This window comes from Molossus molossus, unplaced genomic scaffold (assembly GCF_014108415.1).
Source record: "Molossus molossus isolate mMolMol1 unplaced genomic scaffold, mMolMol1.p scaffold_m16_p_14, whole genome shotgun sequence".
Classification (NCBI taxonomy): Eukaryota; Metazoa; Chordata; class Mammalia; order Chiroptera; family Molossidae; genus Molossus; species Molossus molossus.
Genome location: NW_023425349.1, coordinates 9,711,890 through 9,737,882, shown reverse-complemented (window position 1 = coordinate 9,737,882; position 25,993 = coordinate 9,711,890). Strand labels below are relative to the sequence as shown.

General features: G+C 37.5%; 1 protein-coding gene across 3 annotated transcripts in view; it reads right to left on the bottom strand.

Moving 5' to 3' along the window:
* NR6A1 (nuclear receptor subfamily 6 group A member 1) overlaps positions 1-25,993 on the bottom strand; it is a 221,244-nt gene that overhangs the window by 108,406 nt on the left and 86,845 nt on the right. The window lies entirely within an intron of this gene.

Sequence of the window (25,993 nt, the reverse complement as noted above, 5' to 3'; positions counted from 1 at the left end):
ATAGCTTCACCCTAACGTGTTCAAGACTCCAGAATCTAAAACTTAACTTCTCTGCTGTCCATTCATCCAATTTTCATTCACAGCAATTTATATAATTTAGAAAACATCAAAGTCAAATGCCACCTTTATTTTTACTTTACCAAATCCATTAAAATCAAGGCCAGTGTATGATCTGGACGTGAGCCTTGGTTAGGATCACAGAAATCCTCAAATCAAATAACTGATTTATGTTAGAGTCAAGTTCATCAAGAATAAGATGACAGCTTCAGGCAGTCGCTGTCTTCTTGCATTTCAAAGAGACTAGCATTGCTTCTTACATAGTGCATAGGTGTAAGCAACCTCTGGGTGGGTAATGCCACCAAACAAAAGCAACACCTTCAAAGTCTCTCTCAGTGACTAGAGGCAGCCAGACACTCAAACTGCCAGTCCTGAATTACGGCTTCTGAATGGTGAGGGCTTCACATTTCACTGATCAGGGCACAGCCCAATCAGAAGACAAACCCCTGCACTGCCAGGGACCAGCAAATCCGCTTTCTTCCAGTGTGCACATGACTGAATGTGCTTCTGTCCATCATCTGGGTCATATATAGTTCAATGCGAGCTGAGCAGACAGGGCTGTAAGGAAATCTGGCGCGGTTCAATACCTCGTCTAGCCTGGGTTCCAGTATCTAATTTTTTTTACTGACAAACTCATTTCTCTACTGGGACAGGATGCTGTGCTGGCTGGAAGTTCCATTTCTACAGCAAGAATCCTATCTGGAAACACAGAAGTTGTCCTCTAGCCACAGCAGCTCGAACTTTTTTGATTGTTGTTGCTGCTTTTCTCCCATCACCCCCACCCCCTTTTGACAAAGATCCAACTGTAAAAAGTCTTACGTAACAGTTCAGGACTACTTCGGTTCTTTTACTGGGTAAGCACTTTCTTTTTTTTTTTTAAACTAAAAACCATTTTAACATTGAATCTGTTGAGGGGCTTAACTAAAATCTTTTAATTAATTTGTGTAGTGAAATACTGTCAGTGGATTTTTTAGTCTCATTTCTGCACGTGCTCCTTTGTTCTCAGAACAGAAGCTTTTTATACACACCCCATAACGCAGCTGGAGAGAGTTATGAAGTCAGTTATTATAAAGAACACAAAGGGTGCTTTGCATTCTTTGCCTTTAGATAATTAATTTTGTATTTGTTTTCTTAAAACAGAGTATTTAATGAAGGGAGAAATTCATAAAAAAATAAACTGTTGGAGAATCTAGCAAAGTTTGAAGTTTTTACCATCTTTTCTATCTGTAGTTTTGTGTGGCCAAACACTTGTGCCGCCTGGGGCGTTGGGGGTAGAGGAAAGCGTAGACAGAGAGGAACTAAGCCAGACATGGACAAAGGCATGAGCCAAAACCAGACAGTCCTGGCCGTTCGATAGGCCAGCAGTGGGTGAGACAGGTCAGCCAGCTGCAGGGGCGGGAGAAGGGGGGGAATGGGGCATGGATGTGTGAGGTGCTCATGCGTGCGATCGTGACTAGATTCTGAAACTGCCAGCCATTTTCCCAGCTATGCTTTGTACAATCTAAAGGAATGCATCTCTTCTGAAGCAGTCTTGCCAGAACCCAGTGATAGAAAGGAGTATGATAACTACCCAACATATAGAATCAGAAAATACTGGGATCTGGGGTGGGCAAAAGGGAATGCAGAGGGTGTGGAAATTTTTTAGTGATCTGGAATGTGTTGAGTGACAGGAAGTGCCCCAAGCTCCCCCCAACCCAACTCTTCTCAGTCGCGCCTGCTTTTGTCTAACTCTTGTAATCTACACACTACTGCTTACAAAGCTGTCTGAGTTTAAGACAAAAAGAAATATAAAAGGCTCTCCATCCCATAGTACCTGTGATATGAAAGGAATGTAAAAAGCATGGCCCTTCAAGCCCATGGACATTTTTTCAGGTAAACAGAGAAAGATAAAATAATTTTCCAAGGATAAATGAGAATTATGACTTATAGTCTAGCTTCCAAATCTGATTTTTAAAATCCGGATTCTGCAATACTTACAAATACTTAAGTTGGTTCCTAGTTTGAAGGAGGCTTGCTTTGTTTGGTTATTATATTGCATTTGAAGTTGTTTATATTTTCTTTGTATAAATTTGGACTTTGGAAGAAAAAATGCGAATAAGCAGAATGCACTAAAAAAAAGAAGAAGGATTTCCCCCTTCACTGGTTGGAAAACATTTTAAAGGGTTGGTTTCTTGGAAAAAGCAGCTTGCTCTGATTTCTGTATTTATACTATAAAGATAACTTTATGCCATAATAAATGTAAGGTGGAAAACTTATGACAGAAAATGAGTGTTCTAAGTGAAAAACAACTTAGCATTTTCCCAAACTTCCATATTATCAACAGAAACACTAAAACTTGAAGAAAAGTAGCCAAATAACTAAATGGTGAACCCTACTTTTCAGTGATGAAATGGAAAATTAAGTGTGAATAAAATGATACTTGAAAATGTTTCTACCTCCTACCACAAAGGATGTTAGTGGTCAGCCTAGGAGTTAATCTTTCCTAGCGTGGCTCTGAGCCTTCATGCCGAGCAGACGTTATTCACATGACGATTCGAAAAGTCCATTCATATATCTCACTACCTGGATTTGAATAGAAACCAGACAGCAATTCTTTAGTTCCAGCCACCATTCGCCCCACTGGACAATAGCGATTTGTTAGCACAGAGTCACAGGCTGTGGGACACAAAGCTTGGAGCTGCAGAAAGATGGGGGATTCGGAGAACAGGAAATTACAGGCCCGATGCACTCCTGGCAGCTCTGAGAATACAAAAAAAAAAAAAGGCAACACAGCGATGCCATGTTTGAGAGCTACTTCTAGCTTTTTTAACCACCTTCAATGTCATAAAAGCTCTATTGTTGGAGTTCATAAATTCACGAGTCCCATGTGCTCTCTTTTCTCACTATAGGGAACTTCATTCAATGTCCTAGCATACTCAGAAAAATCAAAAGCATCCAAAGTTGATTAGTTGTGGGCTCTGATAGAAAGGAGAGGAGTGTTTTACAAATAAAATGTCAGAGAAAAGAACATGCTTAATAACACAAGTGACACATAATAAAATTAATATCTTTTACAAATTAATTCCCAAAGACTAGACAATCAAAATGAAACCAAATGTATCAAGACTCCAGGGAAATAATTTTTTTTCTTCAAAATATCATATTAAAACCTATTATTTCCATCAAAAGTTTCTTTGGAAGACACATATCAATTTAAAAATTAATCTTACATAAAACATCTGAGTGAATTGTATTTTCCAAAACAAAGAACTAAAATCAAAGCCCAAAGGACTTATTTTGGAATACTGGAAAGGAAACTTTACTACACTTTATTTTGTTGATTATTAAATTATTGTAGTTCCCTGGCTAAATTTAGAAATTATCTCTACTTCCCTCACTTTAGACGTAAATAAAATAAAATTAATGGACATTCTAGGTGAGGGGAGAGAGAGAATTTTCTAATCTCAATCAATGAGCAAAAGAAAATAGTATATGGGTTCCTGTCCAGGCCCTCGCGCTACAACCTGAGCACCAACAGGCCAGACTGGTGTCCAGTTCAACAGGAGACCCTGCACAAGGAAGTTGTAAATTATTTTGTTCTTCTGCCTTTCTTCTGTGATCTATTAGCAAATATAAGTCCTAAACGATATCATACCTGAAATACTCATCAAAAGAGATCATAAAGGATCAAAAGTGCTTTGGAAACATTAACTGTTCTACTCTATTTGGTCCCATGGCATTAAGTTGAACATATGCCAAATTTAATATTACTGGAAAATACAACAGCAACTTCTCAACTACCAATTATTTAATTTTTCTCAAATTCTATCATTACTCATCAAACACAAGCATCAGTTATGACCTCAAACTGCACTGCTGTCCAATACTATAGCCACCAACCACATGTGGCTATTTTTATTTTTATTTAAATTAATCAAAATTAAATAAAATTAAAAATTCAGTTCCTCGGTAGCACTGGCCACATTTCAAGTACTCAATAGCCCCATGTAATCAGCAGCTATCATATTGGACAGCACAGATATAGGATATTTCCATTACTGCAGAAAGTTCTATTGGACAGCACTGATGTAGACAATGCTTTCATCCAGAACACATGTCCTCACCTACACACCCAGTTGGACATGAAAGAAATTAACCTCTTAGTAAAAAATACCATCACAAGCACAATGAGACTTAAGAAATGTCTTTTAAAAAAAGCATGTTGAAATCAAAGGTTTCATTTTTTTTCTTGGTCTACAATAAAGAGTTTATGAAGACTATTAAGACAATAGTGATAGATAGGTAGTAGCAGCCAACATTATTAAAATGCTCCAGAAAGGCAATAACTTGGTGTCAAAAAGTTCTTCCTAAACACCTGAAGCAACTAATTCTATAGTCGCCTTTACAGAATCACTGTCATGGACAATATGGAATAGCAAAGAGCAAGGGCCTATTCAGTCAGACCTGAGTTTGACTGCCACTGTCCACTTCAGTAGCTAGATAATATTTGATAGATAATATTACAAATGAATTTACCTCTCTGAGATTTAGTGTCCTTATCTGCAAAATAGGGAAACAGCTACCCTGGAGGATGTATGGAAGGACTCACAATAAAATATATAAAGCATCTAGTAAGGTGATAGCCATGTAGTAGAGATTCAAAAAGGAGTAGCTACTATTATATTTTCCCCTTAATCTTCATGATGTGACTCCTTAGAAACAGACAGTTACTATTCAACACAACAGCCTTCATAAACAAGTATCCTGAAACACCTATCAGTAATTCAACTGGAATAAAATGGAAATATTTGTCTGCTAGTTATCTTTTCCCAGCCAATGTGTTACCATGCTGTCCCATGCAGCTGGCTTGCCAGAACAATCTTATGCCATACTTGGCTCAAATAACCAGTATGGTCTCTGTGTTCAGTTTTGTTTATGGATCTGAGCTTAAGTTTTAGATGGAAGGACAATGTTCTATAGCTGAAAAGTAAACTCTACCAAGTGAATACAAAACAATGGTTTCCAAATACTGAGAACCTGCTGCCTGTCCAAGAAAATGAGAAAAGCTATTTTAGAAATGCAATGATAAGCTTTAGTCTCCCTTGTTGAGATGACTAAAGCACAAAACTTTAGATTAAATCGTTAAAAGAAATATCAAACTGAAGCTTTTTTCAAGGAACACTGAAATAACCTAGATTATAATAATAGTAGTAGTCATGAACTGGCAAAACATCCAGTGTCTTATGACCTCTGATTACTGTGAACTTGGTTTATGGTCAAGACCAGATGCAATGATTGGTGCCCCTCAAGGCTTTAGTGGTTTACATAAAAAATGCAAGTGATTCCTATTATTACATTTCTTAACCTTCAAATCTACCATTAAATGAACTAGATGAAACAAACATGGATATGAGGTTCTTAAATTTTGATGCCATTCTCAATCCATACTATGCCTGGTAGGTCCAAAAACCGGGGGTCTTAGGGTCAAGTTGATAGTGGTTTGGAATCCTGGCTCTGCCACTTATTTACTATGTAATCCTGAAAAAGTCATTTCCTGTCTCTGTCTCAAACTCTTCATAAATAAAATATGAATATTAATGCCTTACTGACAGATGGTTTCAAGTTTCAAGGATCATATATATAAAACATCTTGAACTATTTCTGGCACATAAAAAACACTCTGGTCCTGGCCGGTTTGGCTCAGCGGTTGGAGCATCGGCCTGCGGACCGGAGAGTCCCGTGTTCGGTTCCCGCTAAGGGTACATACAAAAAAAACAACAACAACAAAAAAAACCACTCTGGAAATGTCAATTCTGTGAAAACACAGTAAGGGCTTCAGGTCCTAGTTCCTTATCTGAGACTCTTCCCAAACAGAGAATGGAAACAGAACTATTCCAGGCAGATTTATAGCACAGACCATTCTCTGTTTAAATTTTAATTAAAACAAACATATAAAGATAAAAGCTGTCAACACTGAACAAAGAATTTCAAGTCTTAGAAACACATTGATTGAATGAATACAAGAAAATTTAGTATTTGAAAAGTGAGGTAGTACATCAAATTTTAATATTATAAGGTGCAATTTAATACTGACACTAATTTAATGCTACTGAGTATAAAAAGTATAGAATCATTTTCTTAAATTAAGACGTAATATTTCCTGGAGACTCTTTTGGAATAAGATTTCTACTAATTCTTGGTCATTAGAACAAAACCATCTAAATTCTAAAATACTGCCCAAGATTAGGACATTAAAATAGTCTCCTGCACATATGGGAAAGAAGATTAATGTTTTCTAAAATCAAAGCCATAGAAAGAATTCCTGGGCAAAATGTTTTCCTACTACATCTGTAGACTCATTTTAAAATGGAAAATAATCCAGCAAGAACTAAAAATAGTAGGTATTTCTTAATAATGCAAAATAACCAAAAAGAAATGTTGGACATGCTACATAACCTTTCAGAGTATGTTAAGGCAGTAGATTTTCCAAAGCAAACAGAACTATAAGGGAGATGGTATGGTGGGAAATCTGAAAAGGTCTATTTCTCTCTCAGAAACTGGCTAGATTAGAAATCATATCAAATCTTAACTCTGCCACTATCTATCTAGGTGACTTTTAACAAGTCACTTCTGAGTCTTTGTTACCAGTGGTGGTTCAAAAAATATATTCTTATTAGTGGCTAAAGGACAAATAGCACTTAGAGATAAGAAATTTGGATTTGTTGGATAGTATTCAAATTTCAGTCTCTGCAAAGCCTAGCCACCATAAGATGTTTTATAGGACTGCTTAAGCAGATAGATTAGACAAGATAGACATATAGATAGATCTGACTGCAAGGATTTCCATGGATGCCATCAGCATTGATAAATAACTCACAAAAGGTCTCCAGAGAAAAGGTTCCTCAGCAGGCGTTTCTGGGTTCTTAACAAAAGCTAATTAAGCACAGGCTGCTTTCTCTAGTCACTCATCCAACAAATATTAAGTTCCCAGTATGTATCATGCACAGTACTAGACCCAGGTTGAGTGATGAACAAAACAGATATATTAGCTGCGTCCCCGGAGCTGACAAGCTATAAACTGGGATAACTAGAGCTAGAAGCCCTATCATTTAAAAAATGGTAGGAACCTGGCAGGTTTGGCTCAGCAGTTAGAGCATCAGCCTGCGGTCCAGAGAGACCCGGATTTGGTTCCTGCGAAGGGCATGTACTTCAGTTGCAGTTTGTCCCCGGCCCTGGTTGGGTTGTGCAGGTGGCAACCACTCAATGTGTCCCTTTCACATCGATGTTTCTCTTTCTCTCTCCCTCCCCCTCTAGCTGATCAAATTATTGGGGGGGGGGGAAGTCCTTGGGTGAGGATAAAAAAAGTAAGTAAATAAATAAATAAATAAATAATGGTAGGAGCCCAGCCTGTGTGTCTCAGCGGATTGAACACTGTCCCAGGGACTGACAGGTCCCGGTTTGATTCCCAGTCAGGGCGCATGCTGGGGGTTTCGGGCTTGATCCCCATTGGGAATCGTGCAAGAGGTAGTAGATCCATGTTTCTCTCTCTCTCTCTTCCTTCCTCTCTCTCTCAAAAAATCAATAAAAATATATTTTAAAAAACTAAAAAATGGTATGTATCTGGGTTCAGAAACTCTGAGAATAGGTCCAGTGATTTGGGGAAACTTCCTTGCCATCCTGTTGAAGCTAAACTAACCTAGTTCATAAGATAATAGAAAAATGTATGTCCTCAGTTCTGTTGGTTCAAACTAAAAGATACACTAAACTAGAAGTTGAGTTTTTAAAAAATCCTCACCTGAAGATATTTTCCCATTTATCTTCAGACAGAGTGGGACGGGGAGATAGAGAACATCGACATGAGAGAGACACATTAATTGGCTGCCTCCCACACAACCCTGGACCAGGGCCAGGGATGAACGGCAGCGGTGAATGAACCACACCAAGGTACATGTCCTTGACCAGAATCGAACCCACAACTCTTTGATCCACAGGACTACGCTCTAACCGGCCAGGGCTAAACTACAAGATCTTAATAGATTTTAAGCCATTAAGAAAATGAAATACCTTCAAACATATAGGCTGGTTTCACAATGACTATTACTCAGGTCTGTGATAAACCACTATCTCTTGCAAAACTTCAGCCTCTTTTTGATGACTATTTCAAAACAAGGTAATTTCTGGAAGAGATAGAGTAAAGAAGGTCTAAGCATGGAATGACATTCTAGGAGCAGATCATGATACACTGGAGTATTAAATGTGATATATTTAACATTTCCTTCATTCCCTTCCCCAAGACTATGTTCTTAGCATGTATCATTCTCTTTGATGATGAATGTTATGATCATCATGGTTAAACAGCTAGCTAGTCCTCAACCCATGACTCAGCCGGCTCTTAGCAACCAAGAATATTTGAGAAACAGATGATAAATATAAAGAGAAAGAGACACTAGGGTGGCAACAGGGATTCTATGGCAATTCATCTCACAAACTAGATCCACTTATATCTATGAGGTATCTAAATATTAACCTCTTTTCCCATTGGAATATAGTCTTTGTTGTCATAGGACTATATAAAGAAGTTACTGTTACCAATGGACTAAACTATATCCATGTACCACAATGGCATAATGTTATCTCCACAGAACCTGAAGTTCCCAACAACCAAAAGTCCCAATCAAGAAATTCCCATTCTAGTTCCTTGCAATTGACAGAATTTGGGTTTCTACCCAAACTTTTTCCCACTGGTAAAGACTTAATATCAAGTGTCTTTTGCTGTTTCATTGAACATCAAAGTTGAGTGGAAAAGAGATCTGGCAAATGTATTCAGAACAAATTAGATAGTTACATAAAAAAAGAGCATACTAATCTAGTCATCTATTACTATGACCCAAATTTTAGTAGAAGTACCTCCATTTGGCTTTCTAATAGCATTGCATTTTGTCAGGATTACTTCTCTGTAAAATCTGATATTACTAGAACAAAACAATTTCTTCTGTCTGGCCACCTAAAAGCTTCTAAGTATATATAGTTCATTCATTCAATGGATTATCTGTTGAGTTCTTAGTATATGCTAGATCCTGTTCTAGGCATTGGATACATAATAGTTAGCAAGACAAAAGGTATGTACTTTGGCGTTGTAGTCACAAAGACTTGAATTTACTCTCAGTTTGAGCACTGTGTGACCCTAGACAAATCTGCCTCTCTGAACCTCAGCTACCTTCTCTAGGGAAAAATGGGAACATAATAGCACTTCATAGAACTATTATGAAAATTATATAATGTTTGTCAGAATCTAGCATAGTCTGGACAAAGAGTAGCTATAATTTTACAAACAGCAGATATGTGTTACTATTATACATCCTTTCATATCCATGTATGAGAATCACTCTAGTTTTCTTTTAAATAACAGGTTTCAAAGACTTAAGTGTATCTAAAATATTTGTTTCAGATGTTACAAATTAAGCAGAATAAAAACCATTCAAGGATGAAATGCTACTTCTGGTTATTAAAAAGCTTCTGGCTATATATGCTAAACACAACATAGCAAGAAATTATGAGAAAAATACAGGATGGGGCAAAAGTAGGTTTAGAGTTGTTCATATGAAAAATACAATAATAAATAATAATACAAAAATAAACTCACGTATGCACAACTGTTAACCTACTTTTGCTCCACCCTGTGTTTTGAAGTTGGGATATTAATGATGAAATTGATCACTGCACTGCACTCAAACAGATTTCAAATGGTAGTATTTGAAATCATATTCCTAGTAGTATTACTTTTTCAGCCAATTTAATCAGAAATTGTATAGAAGAAACCTATCTAAAAGATTTGGAATCTCAAGTCTACTACAGTCATTAAGAAGGGCAAAGAAAGCATGTTTTTTCCTCTAAATATTATAATAAAGTCTCATATAAAAACTAATCTGAAAGCAAATCCTGATAGATATCCAGGTGGTTTCCAATTATTCTCTATTATAAATAATACTGTAGCTCCGCCAGTGTGGCTCAGTGGACTGAGCATCATCCCATGGACTGAGAGGTCCCAGTTTGATTCCCAGTCATGGCACATGCCTGGGTTGCAGGCTCGCTCCCCAGCAGGAGGGTGTACAGGAGGCAGCCAATTGACGTTTCTCTCACACTGATGTTTCTATCTCTCTTGCCCTCCTAAGAAATCAATAAAAACATATATTTTTTAAATAATGATAATAATAATACTGTAGTGATCACATTTATATCACTATCCACATTTCTGATGTTTTTTGTTTTTTTTTGTCTGACCAATTTACACTTCCACCAACAGGAAGTGATAGCACCTATCTCACCCAAAGCTCACAAACACTGAGAATGTGCTATACACAATTAGCTAGCATCCAAATATAATAGTTTTGTTCAATAATGAGAAAAGATGACTTTTAAAAGAAAAATTCAGCCCTGGCCGGTTTGGCTCAGCGGTTAGAGCATCGGCCTGCGGTCTGGGGAGACCCGGGTTCGGTTCCCACTAAGGGCATGTACCTCGGTTGCAGTTTGTCCCCGGGTCTGGTTGGTTGTACGGGTGGCAGCCACTCGATGTGTCTCTTTCACGTCGATGTTTCTCTCTCTCTCTCTCTCTCTCTCCCCCTCCCACTCTATCTGAACAAAAAAATGGAAAAATGTCCTCGGGTGAGGAAAAAAATAAAGAAAGAAAGAAAGAAAGAAAAGAAAAATTCAAAGTGAAATAAGAACAAGAAAGTAGAAGAATCTCCCTAGAAAGACAAATTAGACATCCCTAAAAATGCTAGAAAGTTCATAGAAATCTTAAAAACTGTCCTGGTCAGTGTGGCACAGAGGTTGAAGAGTCAAAGGGTTATAGGTTCGATTCTCAGTCAAGGGCACGTACCTGGGTGGCAAATTCAATCCCTTGCCCAAGTCAGGGAGCATGCAGGAGGCAATCAATTGATGTGTCTCTCTCACATGGATGTTTCTCTCCTGCTCTGCCCCCCCCACTCTCTCTAAAAATGAATGAAAAAAAATACATATCTTTGGGTGAGGATTAACCAAAAACAAAAAACCTTCCAATAGGACACAGTGTTTAACATCAGGCTCCAACAGTCTCAAGAGTAAAAGCAAAACAAAACAAAACACTCTATCTCATGGATGAGTTTCATTACTTGGAAACAATGACATGAATCAACCATCTTTGGGGAAAAATTACATGAAAACTGTGTTGATAAATTAAAATGAACAAAAATCAGTATTTTTCACATCTGAATTATATTAAAATTTCAGTAGTGAGCAGAGTACTAAATATAAATATTTCTGATATCTCAAATGTAATAGAAAACTATAAATGATTATTAAGGCAAGAAGATAAACAATAACATCATTTATTCAACAAATCTTATTGAATGACTACTTTTGTTTCAGGTACGTTCATGTATACATTGTATAAGAAATCCACATTTTTCAAGAGTTCTTTACTCAAAAAGCTTGCTTTTTATATCCTTCACAATCTAGCCCTCTTACACCATGTTAACATTTGCCTGCCCAACTGCTGAAATAGCACATATCTCACACCATGGCTAGAAAAAGGAAATCCTTTCAGGTCACTGAACTGAATAATCAACTTAAAAATCAAGACTTCCAAAGAGAGGAAAAAAACCCAAAGTCAATACAATCCAATTGAACAGATTATGCTCATGTGGCCTCATAACAGCACACAGTAATGTTTACCCAAGTACCTATAGTCAAGAGGAATTCAAATACTACAGGAAGAGAAAAACCTGTTACTTTCCACAGAATAACTAATAAAACTACTATCATTTTCATTTCTTTGTAATATTCCTGTAAATCCTGCTTAATGTGAGTCTTATAATAGGGATTTCTCCTTAACAGAAAATAACACCCCAGGTTTCCTGCAGATGTTTAAGAATATGTGTACCACATAGAAGGAAATTTGTCACAGTAACTGCATGCTTCAGAAAGAGAAGCTGGTCAGCTCAGTGCGAAAGGTCAGATTCCTGAGAAAGCTTTGCATCTTCTAAAAGACTTTGATACTTACATACATCTAATGTGTTTCAGAATCTGGCAATGTTATTAGCCTCTACTTTATTGATGAAGATATTGAAGCTTGGAAAGGAATATCTTGTCCATTGTCAAAAGTGTTAGGAAACAACAGAGTCCAGATTTACATGCAGATGACTTATTCTTGGGGACTGGCTCATTTCACTATACCATTGTGAATTTCTGTGGTTTGGTGAGGCTTTTTCCTCCTTTAAAACATTTTTACTGTAACAGACTAAATTTTTTCTGTTCCTAACTTTAAAAAGACCTTGTTTCTGCCCGGCTGGTGTGGCTCCGTGCTTGAGGGTCGACCCATGCACCAAGAGGTCGCCGGTTTGATTCCCGGTCAGGGCACATGCCCAGGTTATGGGCCCAATCCCCAGTGGGGGACATGCAGGAGGTGGCCAATCGATGTTACTCTCATCAATGTTTCTACCTCTCTCTCTCTAAAAAAACCTCTCTTAATAAAGAAAAAATAAATAAATAAATAATAAATAAAAGACCTGGTTTCCAAGATCACAAGAATATGGTATGTACAATGCAATTTAATATATGATGAAATAGATTTCTCGGTGTCAGCAAGTATACAGTTTAAATTATTCATGGAACTTTTAAAAAATAGCTCAGTATCATTATTAGGCTTCAAGTCTCTAGAAAAAGTGGAAAGAAATATATTATCTCTTTTTAAAATGTATTTAAGTATAAACAATATAGTCTAACTTGAAGAAATATATTTCAGTGTTTGCTAAAATTCACTACAGTTCCCACTGTACCAATGCTCTGTGCTTATATTTTGAAGTTTTTTAAAAAGAATATATAGTTTTTAAAAATGGCATCTCAGGATTATCATATGTGAATGTGAAAGCCCTTTGTAAATGGTAAAGCAAAATTATCATTAACATTATTATTTTAAGGCATTTGTTCTGCTTTAATATAGTTCCTAGAAATTCATGGTTATGGGGTGGGGTTGTATAGGAGTGGGGAGGAGAGTAACAATGAGGGGAAAAAGAAGGACATCTGTAATAAAAATTAATTAATAAAGATTGCTGATAAAAAAAAAAAGAACTTAAAAAACTCAACACCAAAAAAAAAAAAATCTAATTAAAAAATGGGCAAAGGACCTAAATAGATACTTCTGCAAAGAGGACATACAGATGGCCAATAGACATATGAAAGAATGCTCAACATCACTAATCATCAGAGAAATGCAAATTAAAACCATAATGAGATATCACCTCACACTTGTCAGAATGGCTATCATCAATAAACTAACAAACAAGTGTTGGCGAGAATGTGGAGAAAAGGGAACCCTCGTGGACTGTTAGTGGAAATGCAGATTGGTGCAGCCATTGTGGAAAGCAGAATGAAGTTATTTCAAAAAATTAAAAATGGAACTGCCTTATGACGTAGTAATCCTACTTCTGGGACTATATCCAAAGAAACCCGAAACACAAATTCGAAAGAATATATGCACCCCTATTTTCATTGCAGCATTATTTACAACAGCCAAGATTTGGAAGCAGCCCAAGTGCCCATTGGTAGATGAGATGAGTAGATTTTTTAAAAGCTGCAGTACATTTACACAATGGACTTACTACTCATCCATAAAAAAAGAAGGAAAGCTTACCTTTTGCAACAGCATGGATGAACCTGGAGATTATTAGGCTGAATGAAATAAGCCATTCAGAAAAAGACATATACCATGTGATCTCACTTATATGTTATAAACAAAATAAACAAAAACAAGGTAGAGAAAGACTCATGAATACAAAGAACATACTGACAGCCGTCACAGGGAAGGGGGTTGGAGGATGGATGAGAATAGTGAAGGGATTAAGCAAAGAAAATAAAGAAAAACCCAGGGACACAGGAAAAAAAAATTCATGGGTTATCTTTTGTTAACAGATGACCAGATAAGATCCTTAATTTTGAGCAGAAACCAAATATGGGGAAAAAAAGGTACAGACAGGCCCGGTCGGTGTGGCTCAGTGGTTGAGCATTCACTCATGCACCAAGAAGCCACCAGTTCAATTCCCAGTCAGGGCACATGACCAGGTTGTGATCTGGATCCCCAGTGGATGGCATGCAGGAGGTAGCCAATCGATGTTTTCTCTCATCGATATCTCTCCCTCTCCCCCTCTCCCTTCCCCTCTCTCTTAAATCAATAAAGAGAAATTTTTTTTTTTTTTTAAAGTACAGACAGTAAGACAACATGGGTTTAATCAAAGCTTCATTACTAAATTTCTAACTAAAATTCTCTGAGCTTCAGGTGCTTCCAACTGTAAAATGGAAAAAAAACTTAGCTAAGAGTCTTAAATAACAAAGTGTCTGTTGCCTAATACAGAGTAGTGTTTAATTATTATTAGTTCTCTTCCTTTCAAAGAGTTTATTTTTCTTTACAGGAGTCAGACAGATTTCTTAGATTGCTGGTGGATATGGCCTATAAAGAACAAGGACTGCATTGCTCAAAACTTGTGGCTGGAAATTAACTGGCTTTTTAGTAGGTTTGGGATTTGTCTTTTGGCTATTTATTCAGTCAGGCACTTTTCTATTAAACATTCATTTACAGTACAATTTATTCGTTTAAAGATTCACAGAGCATCTACTCTGCAGCAAGCCGAACACAAAAATGTCCTCAAACCTGCCCCAAAGGAGCTTACAGTCTAGTAGTAGAGACAAATCTTAAACATAGGAAAGCCTAGGATTATGGAAGCCCAAAGTAAAAGCACTTAATCTGGTAAGGGAAAGAAAAGTTAGAGGAAGAATCTGAGATGAGTCTTGAAAGATAGAATTTGTAGGAAAGTAAAGAAAAAGATAAGGGCCTTTCAGGCATAAGGAATAGTATGAGAAAAAGCAGTAACATGGGAGACCAAATCGTATATTCAAGAAACCACATGTGCAATGTAGCTGGAGCGCAAGAGGAATAGAGAAGGTTGATAAGGTAGGTAGGGGCTTCTTTTGTCAGGCTCAAGCTGTGGAATTCATTCCAACACTATGTAGTAATTTGCTAAACTTGCATAAAGAGGGTGATTTCAGTCTCATTTGAGAGTCTAATGTGCTAGTTCCCCTCAATCTAACTAGCTTTAAAAAAAAAAAAAAACTTGGTTTTCCATCTAACTAAACACTAGTCACTTTCCATCTAGCAGTCAGAAAACACTGCTTGAGAAACCAAAGAAGTTTGGTTCATTACCTGAATTGTGTAATTACTGAGGTATGTGTAGCTGCTCAAGACATGCAAACCTCTCTGGCAGTCTTTTACTTTGTTGACTCATAAGACTGAATGATATAGTAGGCCCTCAATACTTACTAAATTAAATTATAGTGAACGAGAGAGACCGAGACCTTTAATGCATTCTTTGTTCAAGGGCCAACTAACATGAAGACTTTAAAAGAAAGAAACTACCCCGCCCCCCCGCCCCCGCCAAGCCTTCCCTTCACATGAATTTGGTTAACATATTTCTTAAGATTCTTTTGTTTGTTTTCAGATCAGACAGTTTTTAGTTGTTGAGAAAGGTCCAAAAAGCTAGGAAATGGGAAGTCTGTATTTTATTACTAAATTATTACATTCTGACAGTCTCCAAGTTAGCTCCATGCAGAGGCAGCTGACAAAGACAGGTAGCTTTATTTAAAGTCATGATTCATTCATGATTCACTGTCAACAAATACTGACTGGAGCATGAAAGTCAGCATGATCAAGTAAAAAAATTCAGAGTGGATGAAGCAAAGGGTGTGTCTATTTGGGAACAATGAAGAAAGGATGTGATTTAAGAAGTCAGGTTAAAGCATTTAGATTTTATCTAAAGATAGGGTGCCAAGTTTTCAAGTAAGGTCAAATCTGCATTTAGCCACTGGGTGGAAGGTAAATTCAAGGTGGGCAAGACTGGAAGCAAGGAGACCACTTGGGCTGTTGCCATCATTCAGAGGAAAAGATGATGGTTTTGACCACAGTGGTGGCAAAGATGCAAAGGCTGTCACATGCTACAAGTGGATGGAACTTATGCTGAGTGAAATAAGCAAGTCACAAAAGACAAATATTGTATGATTCCAGTAAAACTGAGTATCTAAAGTAGTCAAATTCATAGACACAGAAAATAGAATGGTGGTTACCAAGGGCTAGGAGAACGAAAAAGGGAAAGTTGTTTAATAAGCAGAGTTTCAGCTTTCCAAGATGAAATGTTCTGGAGATCTGTTTATCAACAGTGTAAATACACTTAACACTACTAAACTGAATAGTTATGTTAAAAGGGCTAAGATGGTAAATTCTGTAACGTGTTTTCTACCACAATTCTTTTTTAAAAGATGTAAAGGGGACCCGAGGCTTTCGTTTTGTTTTAATATTCTACTCTATTCAACCTCTAAAATGTCTCTTGCAATTTTACTGAATTATAAAATTAATATAGCTAAATGGGATCTGATTTGCAGGGCACCAAAGTGCCACATGGCCCCAAATATCTTACCAGATTCTTGTCATGCTACTCAACATTTCCTCCATCAAAGTCATTGTTTACATACATATAAAGCATATTTAAAATACTGAAAAATAATTCAAAATGCTTATAAGTAGTATTCCTAACCCTAACCCTAACCCTACTCCTAGTGGGTATGCAGTAGTACATCAGGTTTTATTTCCTGTTTTCATCTATAAAATGGGAAAAATAGTAAGTATCTATCTATTGGGTTGTTGTGAGGATTAACACAACCTTTCTTTTAAATGCTTTGTATGTAAAGCCCTAAAAATAAAACCTGGAACATAAATACTATATATTAGCTGTTCTTATTTTAATAGTAGCAGTACACATATTTTGTCTGCATTAAAGAAATGAGGAAGTTTGGACATGAATCATCCCTTTGTCCAGCGTAGCCTCCTATATATGTTACCCGCCCCCCCTATTAGTCACTTAGTAGCTGTCTGGGTTATCAGATCTACTGCAGCAGTATCGCTTGTGTTCCAGTAACCCGTATTTGACTTAATTATAACTTCAAAGCACAAGAATAGTGATGTTGGCAATTCGGATATGCAAAAAAAAAAGCCATACAGTGCTTTCACTAAGCGAAAAGTTATGTATGTACAGTCATGCACTACTTAAAGACTGGAATATGTTTTGAGAAATGGTCGTTAGGTGATTTTGTTGTTGTGTGAACATCATAGAGTGCCCTTACACAAACCTAGATAGTATAGTCTACTATAAAGTAGGCTATATGGTATAGACTAGTACTCCTAGGCTACAAGCCATGAAGCACATTACTGTACAAAACAACAGAAGATTAAATCAAGCACAAGAGAAAGTGATGCAATCAAGAGATGCAGTAAACAAGGAATGCATGAAGCTTCTGTGGGCATATAGCACAGCATACCGTTTTACAACAAACTTTCTTTTTAACAAGCAGAAAGAGTACACTCTAAGGTAATGATTAAAAGTATATAGTAAATACATAAACCAGTAACACAGTTGTTTATTATTATCATCAAATCTTATGTACTCTACATAATTGTATGTGCTACACTTTTACACGAATGGCAGAGCAGGTTTGTTTACAGCCGCCTCATTATAAACATGTACGTAATGCATTGCGCTACAACATTATGACAGCTACTACATCACAGTGCAATAGGAATTTTTCAGCTCCATTATAATCTTATGGGACCGCAGTAGTATATTTGGTCTGCCATTGACCGTAAAGTTGTTGCACAGTGCATGGCCACAGAAGAAAACATAGCACATAGTATAAAAGGTTCAGTATTATCCGAGATTTCAGACATCACTGCAGATCTTGGAAACATACCCCCACAGATAAGTGTGGGGAACTACTGTACTAGTATTTTCTTTCCACATTCCACAAATCTTTATCCCTGAGCAAGTCAGAAGAGGTATCTAAAGAGGCAAAAATACAAGCAAGTAAGCACACTTTAGTATTGAAGGAAAATTTCATGCTTGTTCTTAGAAGGTCATAAAGTCAGTCCTGTGATTGGCTTTTCTACAAAGTGAACAAAATACTAAATGGCATCAGCAACAAATAAAATTGGTGAACTGTAATTCTATATAAGAATCTGTGCCTCCTACCAGACGGTGGGCTTCTTGACAAAAAGATATTATTCATCACCAGCATCTAGTACACTGCCTGGTGCACACAAAAGGTAGCCAATAAATGGTGATTGAATATAGTCAGTGAGTACTTCCCCCTTGTGGGAGGTACTATGTTAGGGGCCAGAGAGCCCATAATGGTTCATTTATGTTGATGCCAAACGTTTTAGACTCTTTAAACGTTAAACAAGGCCAGATTTGGTTAAGCAGCTGCAGCTGCAGTTGCACCTGCTCTCATCTCAGACTTATTCCCAACAGCAAAGCTACCCTCCTCTACATGTCTCCTGAAGCAAATCAAACATTTCTCTCAAATGATGGAGAGCCACTTCCCATGCAGCTCTGGTGGTGTTCTTTCTGCTCAGCAAAGGAGGAAAACTACAGAATCTTTGGTCATAAAAATTAGATGGTTGGCAAGAGCAGGTGCTGAGTAAGCCTGGTACACTTCCAAATGAAGTCTTGCCATCTAGAATTCTGAATTGAGGATGCCAGACTCAAGAACATCTGGATTTGCTCCCTTGGCGTCAGACTTTGTCTAAGAGAGGCCAGGAAAGAGTATACTGTTGCCAGTATGTGTATGTGTAATTGCATACTCAAATACTGCACTTTGGATAAGAGTCCAAGACTTGGCAAATAGATGGAATGTAGCACATAGAACTTCCTGAATAGAGAACCATGCAAAGGGGAAACCAGGAAACCAGAAAACCAGGAAAGGTGTAAATTGCCCCTCTGTGCCACATTTTGGAAGAATTCACCCAGGATAATAAATACTAGAAAGTTAGATAGGGGGAATGTTCAGAAGTATGTAAAAGGCAAAACAGCACCATTACCTCAGAAAGTAGTAAGTTTATCATACAATAACTACTTCCCCCTCCAAAGAGATAAATATATGTGATTATAATATGGTAAATGCAGAAAAAAATTTTGAGCTGTGGACTCTGCAGACAGATGGTGTTGAAATTAAATAGTGTGAGCTTTGGCAGCTGTACTATGTACTTTTTCAAGTTCTTACATCATTGCTTTTGGTGAGGGCCCTGTACCAAGCTGGCATGAGTTCTAATGTGGTTTGGAGAGAGAATTTCTTGCCTTTTTAAAAAGATGACCTACAAATAGCCTTTTTTTCACACAACTGGAAAATAAATATTTCTCTTTACTACAGATTTTGCTTTAAAGGGCAAAGCTATATTGCCAAGTTAAGAAATTGTTAGAAATAATTCTGAAATTTTAAAGGCCACTCATCAGAAGCTCTAAAAAAACTTCAAAAACAGTACATGAATGTCTCTTAAAATAGTGATTATTCACATCTGTGGCAATAAAAAGTCAGTTACAAAGAATGATAATTAGCCCTGGCCAGTTTGGCTCAGCAGTTAGAACATCGGCCTGAGATCCAGACAGACCTGGGTTCGGTTCCCTCTAAGGGCACATACCTCGGTTGCAGTTTGTCCCTGGCCCTGGTTGGGTCGTGCGGGTGGCAACCACTCGATGTGTCTCTTTCACATCGATGTTTCTCTCTCTCTCTTACTTCCTCTCTCTCCCTCCCACTCTATCTGAACAAAACACGAAAAAATGTCCTTGGGGCCCTGGCCGGTTTGGCTCAGCGGTTAGAGCGTCGGCCTGCGGTCTGGAGAGACCCGGGTTCGGTTCCCGCTAAGGGCACGTACCTCGGTTGCAGTTTGTCCCCGGCCCTGGTTGGTCGTGCGGTGGCAGCCACTCGATGTGTTCCTTTCACATCGATGTTTCCCTCTCTCTCTGTTCCTCTCTCTCCCTCCCACTCTACCTGAACAAAAAATGGAAAAATGTCCTTGGGTGAGGATTAAAAATAAAAAAATGTCCTTGGGTGAGGATAAAAAAAAAATAACAATGAAGCCCTGGCCAGTTTAGCTCAGCGGTTAGAGCGTCGGCCTGCGGTCCGGAGAGACCCGGGTTCGGTTCCCGCTAAGGGCACGTACTTCGGTTGCAGTTTGTCCCCGGCCCTGGTTGGTCGTGCGGGTGGCAGCCACTCGATGTGTCCCTTCACGTCGACGTTTCTCTCTCTCTCCCTTCCTCTCTCTCCCTCCCACTCTATCTGTACAAAAAAATGGAAAAATATCCTCGGGTGAGGATAAAAAATAATAATAATAATGAAAATAAAATGGTAACAAATATTAAAAAAAAAAAAAAGAATGATAATTACCTTCACATTTATACTCTGACACTAGAAGCTTAGATGTATCCTTTAAAGGTGAAGAATGAGGCACCCTCCCTACTTTAGCCATGAGAACTTAAACAAGCTATTTGACCTCAGTGTCCTCAAATGCAAAATAAAATATTAACATCACCCTACAAAATAGTTCTCACAATAGCAAGTACATGGCAAATCCTCGATAAATAGTAGGTATGCTTATGAAAGATAGAATTTTTAAACTGGTGTTTAATTAGACTACCACACACTCAATGGAGCTAAGTGGTCTGACTTGTCTCCATTCAGATTCAAGAATGGGAAGAATTTATATGTCACCTGGTATCAAGATCAAGATTGGACTTGAGCTCTTTGAACAAATGGTATCACAAAACAAGACTTGATTCTCTGTATCTCTCCAGCAACATCAAAGAAAAACACAAAATTCCAAACCTGAAAAATGACAGTTAAGGAAGGGGAAAAAAACAACCTTTAGCTCTCATAAAGTAGATATAATTTGACATGTTTAGACCAACAAGATTTTTTTCCTCATTTTTTATCATGAAATATTTTAAATTTTCAAAAAAAAATGAAAAAAGTAAAAAGAACCATCATTCATACACAACAATAATCAAAATTTTGACAATTTGCTTCAGATAGGATTATTGTTATTTTTAAAATATATTTTTTTATTGATTTTTAGAGAGAAAGGGAGAAATAGAAACATCGATGAGAGAGAGAAACATTGATTGGCTGCCTCTTGCATGTCCCCCACTGGGGATCCAGCCCACAAGCCAGGCAAATGCCCTGACCAGGAATTAAACCAGGACCTCTCAGTCCATGGGATGACACTCAATACACTGTGCCACACTGGTGGAACACTATGTTACTTTTTGAGGTATAATTTACATATGGTATGGTGAACAAATCTTAAATTTAAGTTTGATGAATTTTTACAGATGTATATACATAGGAACAATTATGGAACATTTACGGCAGCTCACAAGATTCCCTCGTAACCTTTCTCCCCCAAAAGTATCTATTATTCTGAACTCAAACAGCATTATTTTTCACCTGTTGGGTTTTCCTTTTACCACTAATAATCAGATCTAGACTTTACTTTTCTGTTTTCTTAAATAGTTTGCCAGTGTCTATTTTAATAATACATATTTTAGTTACACTGACCCCTTTTAAACAGAAGGAGTTTATAGAAAACTCTTATTATCAGTAGTAATAGTAAAAACAGGCAAAAGATCCCAAAACTGTAGTTTAGCCCTGGCTGGTTTGGCTCAGTAGTCAGAGGGTTGGCTTTTGGATCCAAGGGTCATGGGTTCGATTCCTGGTCAAGGGCTCATATAGGGTTGCAGGTTCAACCCCTAGTCCCAGTGAGAGGCAACCAATTGATATGTCTCTCTCACATCAATGTTTCTCTTTCTTTCCCTCTCCCGGGCTCCCTCTCCCTTCTTTCTCCCTTCTACTCTCTAAAAATCAATGGAAAAATATCCTCAGGTGAGGATTAGCAAATAAATAAATAAACAAACAAACAAAATAAATAAAAACTGTAGTTTTACATCTGGCCAGTGTGGCTCAGTGGTTGAGCATCAACCCATGCACCAAGAAGTGGCTGATTCGATTCCCAGTCAGGGCACATGCCCGGGTTGTGAGCTAGATCCCCAGTGGAAGGGGGGGGGGGGTATGCAGGAGGCGGCCAATTGATGTTCTCTCTCATTGATGTTTCTATCTCTCTGTCCCTCTCCTTTCCTCTCTCTAAAATCAATAAAGAAAAAAAAACTGTAGTTTTAAGAGTCTACATATTTAGAATACACAGAAGCCCCCTAACATTTTTTTTAAAAGGCAGAAGATTGAGAAAGCTAGCATCAAAGAAATGAAAAGAAAAAGTGGAATTTATTTTTATTTAAATAAATCCTACAGAAAATGCACTAGACAGTTTTTTAAACAAGAAAGTCTGTAATCAGTGTATATTTCTAAACTAATTTAAAGAGAATATTTAAAAATTTAAACCTTTAATATGTTAATTTTATTGACTGTCAGTGTCTGAATAAATCCCATCCCATTTCTACTTTCTTTAAAGTTCACAACCATGTTAAGGCCATGCTCACAGGGCCAGAAGCTGACATTTTTCCTAAATGAACCAGATCCCTACACAATCTTAGCTCCAGTTACACATACAGAAATTAAAAGTTTTTCATGGAGTAAAGTGTTCTCTAAGTCTGAATGATGTACATTATCACCATTCAGTAACTGTAGAATTTAGAATTTCAATCAAATGATACAAACTAGTTCATATTACACATTTAGCAATAACCACCACTGTTAAATTTATGTTCATGTGACTGGACAACATGTGACTGTAAACTGGTTTGACATATATAAACCAAGCACTTCTGTGGTCAGCTGGAGAATAGTGGAGTGGGACAGAATATCACAGTGCAGTGACAAATGCAATAACCACTACATAATCAGAAGGGTTGTTGGAAGCATTAAACTAAGATAACACAATGAAAGGGTGTTACTTCTCTCACCTCCTCAGCACTCCTCACCCTCTTAGGCTAACATGGACTAAGCTATGATTTAACGGAAATGCCCTCTTCTCACCCCCACATCTTGGAGCAGTACAAATAAAGATTCTCGTCTAACAGCCAAATTTTCATGAATTCATTTGTGTAGCCAAATATCTCTGAAACAGTTAGGAAGGAAACTTTGGAATAAATTCCTTTAATCAGTTTGCTTTCACTTAACCTAGTTAAGACTCCAATGTGGAAATAAAATTTTGTAAAGGTAGTTAAGAAAGCCTCAAAGGAGAGGTATGCAGTTTGTATTTGGTTTACAAAAAACTGACAACTACTCTCCCACTTCTACCCAGATCTCAAGTTTCCATTCAAGATGCTAGCTAAGCATTTACAATTAGTTGCTTCTATAGATGTTATTCTTGAAATAATCTTTTTAAAGATACAGTCGTCCCTTGTTTATCGTGGTTAATCTGTTCCAGACACTAGTGCTCGCACCTGGTGTTGAAGCAATTCCTGGGGTGCTCGAATACATAGTCCTACAGTCCATATGTACAGTAATTTTTATTGTAATACAGGGGTGTATAATTGACTCAGACAACCAAGTGCACGCTGTATCATTTTCACTGTCTCGATCAACTTTTTAATATATTTGAAAAAACCACGACTTTGAAGAAGCCTCAAAAGTCGAAGCGCAAAGTGGCGAGGAACAACTGTACTATACAAAAATAGAGCAATTATCATAACTGGCTGCTTCTGATCACTGTTTATTTTGGAGACATAAATAACCACCTGCCAGTTACTGGCTTTACTGTAATCGACAACTTACAGAAGACGCTTTGATCTCCAGATTTGATTTATTAAATTATAAACTTACTCTCTCTTATGTTTAAAAGACAAGCAAGCTAGACTTTTACAACTTTCTTCTATCTGCTTTGATCTAAAAAAAAAAAAGTAGTATCAACTCAAGTCAGCAACCCCCTCACCAATTATCTTATCATAGAACCATCTCTAAGGAGCCAAAGAGAGCACTACTTAATCGACATTAGCAATATGAACAAAAATGTTCATAATTTTCATTGTTTTTTAAACTTAGAAGTTGAAAATAAGACACTTGACACACACACCCTCCAAAAAAATAGGTGCACACTGCAACTTCTAGAATAGATAATCGGGTTATTACCCACATCTCAATGAAATACTGAGTTTATTTAAAAATTAACAACATATTTGAATGATTTCATTTATATACTGTTTAGATAGACATTGAATTTAGCAAGGGACACTTACACCTTAATATAAACATTTATCAAGTGCCTGATATATAGCCAAACAAATGTCTCTGTTTTCACTGAGTTTACATCATAGTAGAAAAGCTAAGCCTTACCCTGGCTGGTTTGGCTCAGCGGTTGGAGCGTTGGCCTGCGGTCCCCAGAGACCCAGGTTCGGTTCCTGCTAAGGGCACATGCCTCGGTTGCAGTTGGTTGCAGTTTGTCCCCAGCCCTGGTTGGGTTGTGCGGGTGGCAGCTACTCGATGTGTCCCTTTCACATCAGTGTTTCTCTCTCTCTCTCCCTCCCACTCTATATGAACAAAATATCCAAAAATGTCCTCAGGTGAAGATAAAAAAAGAAAAAAGAAAAGAAAAGCTAAGCCTTGTACACAATTCTAATACAAGGCACACCATGAGAAATGTTATAAAAGTAAGGAGGAAAAAAAGAGATATTGGGGAGAAATCTGGAAAGATGTGAGGGAGAATCCAGCATTGGGAAAATAATTGATTCTACCCAATCCAGCCAATATTGCTTTACCTGCTGTAAGCAATAGGCACTTACGAAAAGTTTGGCACCAGACAAACCAAAACTCTGTAACCGGGAAAATCACATGCCATATTAGAGTCTCATTCTTTACATATAAAGTGAGCATAATACCAAATACCTTGCAGGATTATCATGAAGATTAAATGTGAATGATCTATATATTTATATAGAGTAGACTTATATGTACTATCTGTATGTAAATATATCTATATATTTTATTATATATACACTCAAAATATATATACTTAAATAAGTAAATATATATTTACATACATGTTACATACATACAGGGGTGGGCAAAATTAGGTAAGAACTGTCACAAAATGTGCTTGAGTACAGTAAGTAAACTATAATAATGCATAAATAATGAAGGCCGGCGAGTTGAGGACTTACAAGATTGTACCTCACTGTACTATGCCATCGTGACATTCATTTAAGTTAATAAAACTATTGTAATAATCATAACCTATAATCTGTATGTCTTTTTCCAAACAACTATAAATCTACGTTTCCTCACTGCTGTATATGGAATATGTATGTATATTTATACATACATGTGTATATATGTATATATAAAATTTACATACCTATATAGCTATAAATCACAATGCCTGACACTGAAAGTATACTCAAGAAAAGGAGGTATTTATTACAAATAAATACCTAAATGCTGAATCCTATGCCAGACACTAATTACCTCTGCATCTGAACACAGCTTGATGTGTTAACTGCTTTTTTTTTTCTCAAAAATCATAAAAAAGCAAATGCCATATGATTTACTTCTTATCCCCCCACAATGAGAATAGAACACACAGAAACAATGTTCCTAATCAACAGTTGTTAAAAAATTAATTTAGGCCCTGGCCGGTTTGGCTCAGCGGTTAGAGCATCGGACTGCGGTCCAGGGAGACCCGGGTTCGGTTCCCGCTAAGGGCACATACCTCGGTTGCAGTTTGTCCCCAGCCCTGGTTGGGTCGTGCGGGTGGCAGCCACTCGATGTGTCCCTTTCACATCGATGTTTCTCTCTCTCTCTCTCCCTCCCACTCTATCTGAACAAAAAATGGAAAAAAAATGTCCTCGGGTGAGGATAAAAAAAAAAAATTAATTTAGCCCTGGTCAGTTTGGCTCAGCGGTTAGAGCGTCGGCCTGTGGTCCAGAGAGACCTGGGTTCGGTTCTCACTAAGGGCGCATACCTCGGTTGTAGTTTGTCCCCGGCCCTGGTTGGGTCGTATGCGTGGCAACCACTCGATATGTCCCTTTCACGTCGATGTTTCTCCCTCTCTCTCTCTCTGTTCCTCTCTCCCCCTCCCACTCTAACTGAACAAAAAAAT